This window comes from Dendrobates tinctorius, unplaced genomic scaffold (assembly GCF_039654945.1).
Source record: "Dendrobates tinctorius isolate UK_male_01 unplaced genomic scaffold, ASM3965494v1 ptg000256l, whole genome shotgun sequence".
In the NCBI taxonomy this organism is placed as follows: domain Eukaryota; kingdom Metazoa; phylum Chordata; class Amphibia; order Anura; family Dendrobatidae; genus Dendrobates; species Dendrobates tinctorius.
Window position 1 is genome coordinate 5,042,708 of NW_027361923.1, and position 6,351 is coordinate 5,049,058.

The following is a 6,351-nucleotide window of genomic DNA, read 5'->3' on the forward strand; positions in this document are numbered from 1 at the left end:
CACCGTGCCGCACAGAAAGTACGCCGACCGCCATACTGGAATACCCAAGTGATGGGTATTCCACAATATGGTACCCGCTGGTGGTACCAGGCCCTTGCGCAGTTATCACCAGCGGGACCCCTGCAACCAGATCATACTTACCCCCACCCCACAGTGCGTCTCTGCCCCCCTGCTTCTTTCAAGTGCACGCGCGTGCGCACACACAAACACGCGCGTGCACGCACACAAACACGCGCGTGCACGCACACAAACACGCGCGTGCACGCACACAAACACGCGCGTGCACGCACACAAACACGCGCGCGCACGCACACAAACACGCGCGCGCACGCACACAAACACGCGCGCGCACGCACACAAACACGCGCGCGCGCACACACACAAACGCGCGCGCGCACACAAACGCGCGCGCACACACACAAACACGCGCACACACACAAACACGCGCACACACACAAACACGCGCGCGCGCGCACACACACAAACACGCGCGCACACACACACAAGCGCGCACGCACACACACAAACACGCGCGCGCGCACACACACACACGCGCGCACACACACGCGCGCGCACGCACACACACGCGCGCGCACGCACACACGCGCGCGCGCACACACACACACGCGCGCGCACACGCGCACACACACACACGCGCGCGCGCGCACACACACACACACACACACAAACACGCGCGCGCGCACACACACAAACACACGCGCGCACACACACGCGCGCACACACACACAAACACGCGCGCGCACACACACACAAACACGCGCGCGCACACACACACAAACACGCGCGCGCACACACACACAAACACGCGCGCGCACACACACACAAACACGCGCGCGCACACACACAAACACGCGCGCGCGCACACAAACACGCGCGCGCGCACACACACACGCGCGCGCGCACACACACACAAACACGCGCGCGCGCACACACACACAAACACGCGCGCGCGCACACACACACAAACACGCGCGCGCGCACACACACACAAACACGCGCGCGCGCACACACACACAAACACGCGCGCGCGCACACACACAAACACACGCGCGCACACAAACGCACGCGCGCACACACAAACGCACGCGCGCACACAAACGCACGCGCGCACACGCACGCGCGCGCGCACACACAAACGCACGCGCGCGCACACAAACGCACGCGCGCGCACACAAACACGCGCACACACACAAACACGCGCACACACACGCGCGCGCGCACACACACGCGCGCGCACACACACACGCGCGCACACACAAACACGCGCGCACACACAAACACGCGCGCACACACAAACACGCGCGCGCGCACACACAAACACGCGCGCGCGCGCACACACACAAACACGCGCGCGCACACACACAAACACGCGCGCGCACACACACAAACACGCGCGCGCACACACACAAACACGCGCGCGCACACACACAAACACGCGCGCGCACACACACACAAACACGCGCGCGCACACACACACAAACACGCGCGCGCACACACAAACACGCGCGCGCACACACACAAACACGCGCACACACACACACACGCGCGCGCACACACACACAAACACGCGCGCGCGCACACACACACAAACACGCGCGCGCGCACACACACACAAACACACGCGCGCGCACACACACACAAACACACGCGCGCGCACACACACACAAACACACGCGCGCGCACACACACACAAACACGCGCGCGCACGCACACAAACACGCGCGCGCGCGCACGCACGCACACAAACACGCGCGCACACAAACACGCGCGCGCACACACAAACACGCGTGCGCACACACAAACGCGCGCGCGCACACACAAACGCGCGCGCACACAAACGCGCGCGCGCACACAAACGCGCGCGCGCACACACAAACGCACGCGCGCACACACAAACGCACGCGCGCACACACAAACGCACGCGCGCACACACAAACGCACGCGCGCACACACAAACGCACGCGCGCACACACAAACGCACACACAAACGCGCGCACACACACAAACGCGCGCGCACACACACACGCGCGCACACACACGCGCGCACACACACACAAACGCACGCGCGCACACACACACAAACGCACGCGCGCACACACACACAAACGCACGCGCGCACACACACACAAACGCACGCGCGCACACACAAGCACGCGCGCGCGCACACACACACAAACACACGCGCGCGCACACACACACAAACACACGCGCGCACACACACACAAACACGCGCGCGCGCACACACACACACAAACACGCGCGCGCGCACACACACACAAACACGCGCGCGCGCACACACACACACAAACACGCGCGCACACAAACGCGCGCGCGCACACACAAACGCGCGCGCGCACACACAAACGCACGCGCGCACACACAAACGCACGCGCGCACACACAAACGCACGCGCGCACACACAAACGCACGCGCGCACACACAAACGCACGCGCGCACACACAAACACGCGCGCACACACGCGCGCACACACACACGCGCGCACACACACACGCGCGCACACACACACACACACGCGCGCACACACACACACACGCGCGCACACACACACACGCGCGCACACACACAAACACGCGCGCGCGCGCACACACACACAAACACACGCGCGCGCACACACACACAAACACACGCGCGCGCACACACACACAAACACACGCGCGCGCACACACACACAAACACACGCGCGCGCACACACACACACGCGCGCGCGCACGCACACACACAAACACGCGCGCACACAAACACGCACGCGCGCACACACAAACGCACGCGCGCACACACAAACGCACGCGCGCACACACAAACGCACGCGCGCACACACAAACACGCGCACACACACAAACACGCGCACACACACACGCGCGCGCACACACACACACGCGCGCACACACACACACGCGCGCACACACACACACACGCGCGCACACACACACACGCGCGCACACACACACACACGCGCGCACACACACACACGCGCGCACACACACACACGCGCGCACACACACACACGCGCGCACACACACACACGCGCGCGCACACACACACACGCGCGCACACACACACACGCGCGCACACACACACACACGCGCGCACACACACACACGCGCGCACACACAAACACGCGCGCACACACAAACACGCGCGCACACACAAACACGCGCACACACACACAAACACGCGCGCGCACACACAAACACGCGCGCGCACACACACACAAACACGCGCGCACACACACACACACAAACACGCGCGCGCGCACACACACACACACAAACACGCGCGCGCACACACACGCGCGCGCACACACAAACACGCGCGCGCGCACACACACACAAACACGCGCGCGCACACACACACACGCGCGCACACAAACACGCGCGCGCACACAAACACGCGCGCGCACACAAACACGCGCGCGCACACAAACACGCGCGCGCACACAAACACGCGCGCGCGCACACACACAAACACGCGCGCGCACACACACACACACGCGCGCACACACAAACACGCGCGCACACACACAAACACGCGCGCGCACACACAAACACGCGCGCGCACACACAAACACGCGCGCGCACACACACAAACACGCGCGCGCACACACAAACACGCGCGCACACACACAAACACGCGCGCACACACAAACACGCGCGCACACACACAAACACGCGCGCACACACACAAACACGCGCGCACACACACACAAACACGCGCGCACACACACACAAACACGCGCGCGCACACACACACAAACACGCGCGCACACACACAAACACGCGCGCACACAAACGCACGCGCACACACAAACGCACGCGCACACACACAAACGCACGCATGTACTCACGCACATACATTCAAACATGCACATACACAAGTACGCACAGACACATACCTGCACGCCTATGCATACATACACATGCTGCATACATACACGCGGATGCCATTTTTGGACACTCAGGTATACAAAGATGGTGGCCCCATGCCACATCACACCGCCACGGAGCTGCCCCCATAGTGATGTCACTGCTATCGGGCCCACATCTAGCTACAGTTATAAGTCTGCAGGAGGAGAAACAATAAAATGGCTTACCGGAGAGTAATCATCAGACGCTCCGCCAGTGAAACGGAGAAGCGGCAATAGGAGTCATTTCTACGGATGAGGTCTCCAACACGTGCAACCAAAATATCAAAGTTTTCCACTTTCATCCGAACATAGTTAAAAAACTTCTCGGGGTTTCCTCTCAACTCCATATATAATGTAGTATATAATGACTCCCCACGTGTCAGTCTCACTGCACAGATTGGGCGGATCCGAAAACGACGTCGGCGCCGACGCATGATGCGCTGTCTTTCTCGCTCCCTTTCAAGAACGATCGCTGCCAAACGATTCGTCTCAGCAGTAAAATCCTCTACGACCTTCCAAATGTTCGCAATCACAACTTCCATTTTATGCCACTTGCTCTACAACCTGTCAAAGATGGGGTGGAGAAACACTGTAAATTTAGGTTTTCAGTAGCCAATAATGTTTGTGAGCCTGCCACTGGGCGTTCTGAAAAAACGGATCCATCGAAAAACAAAAGAAACAATGATGCGAAGGATACGTTTTTTCGCAGGATCCGTTGAAAAAGACGAATCCATCGCATCACTTATTCACAATCCGCGATGGATCCGTTGAGCAAACGGATTGTGACTGAAGGCGAAAAAACTGATGTGTGAAAGGGGCCTAAATCTCCCCTCCCCAGAAGCCCAACCAGACCCCACAAGCATGCATCAACCTCACCCCCCCATCCCCGGGAGCCCAACCAGACCCCACAAGCATGCATCAACCTCACCCCCCCCCCCCCATCCCCGGGAGCCCAACCAGACCCCACAAGCATGCATCAACCTCACCCCCCCCCCCATCCCCGGGAGCCCAACCAGACCCCACAAGCATGCATCAACCTCACCCCCCCATCCCTGGGAGCCCAACCAGACCCCACAAGCATGCATCAACCTCACCCCCCCATCCCTGGGAGCCCAACCAGACCCCACAAGCATGCATCAACCTCACCCCCCCCCCCCCCATCCCCGGGAGCCCAACCAGACCCCACAAGCATGCATCAACCTCACCCCCCCATCCCCGGGAGCCCAACCAGACCCCAAAAGCACAGGGGTTAATACACGCATGTGGGGTCCAGTTGGGCTCACGGAGAAGGGGTGGGGGGGGGGTTAATGCACGCTCATGAGGTCTGGTTGGCTCCTGGGGAGGGTTAATGCAGAGCCCAACCAGACCCCACAAGAGTGCACCAACCCCCCCAGGAGGCCAACTAAACTCTAAAAACGAGCACTAATCACCCCCCACAGTGAGGAGCCCACCCACACCCCCGCAAGCGTGCATTAACCCCCCGGGAGCCCAACCAGACCCCACAGGAGTGCATTAACCCTCCAGGAGCCCACCCACACCCCGCAAGCGTGCATTAACCCCCCCCGGGAGCCCAACCAGACCCCACAGGCGTGCATTAACCCCCCCCGGAGCCAAAAAAGAACCCACAGACGTACTAACCCACCCAGGGACCCAACCAGACCCCACAGGCGTGCATTAACCCTCCAGGAGCCCACCCACACCCCGCAAGCGTGCATTAACCCCCCGGGAGCCCAACCAGACCCCACAGGCGTGCATTAACCCCCAGGGAGCCCACCCAGACCCCGCAAGCGTGCATTAACCCCCAGGGAGCCCAACCAGACCCCACAGGCGTGCATTAACCCTCCAGGAGCCCAACCAGACCCCACAGGCGTGCATTAACCCCCCGGGAGCCCAACCAGACCCCACAGGCGTGCATTAACCCCCCGGGAGCCCAACCAGACCCCACAGGCGTGCATTAACCCTCCAGGAGCCCAACCAGACCCCACAGGCGTGCATTAACCCCCCGGGAGCCCAACCAGACCCCACAGGCGTGCATTAACCCTCCGGGAGCCCAACCAGACCCCACAGGCGTGCATTAACCCCCCGGGAGCCCAACCAGACCCCACAGGCGTGCATTAACCCTCCAGGAGCCCAACCAGACCCCACAGGCGTGCATTAACCCTCCAGGAGCCCAACCAGACCCCACAGGCGTGCATTAACCCTCCAGGAGCCCAACCAGACCCCACAGGCGTGCATTAACCCCCCAGGAGCCCAACCAGACCCCACAGGCGTGCATTAACCCTCCAGGAGCCCAACCAGACCCCACAGGCGTGCATTAACCCCCCGGGAGCCCAACCAGACCCCACAGGCGTGCATTAACCCCCCGGGAGCCCAACCAGACCCCACAGGCGTGCATTAACCCTCCA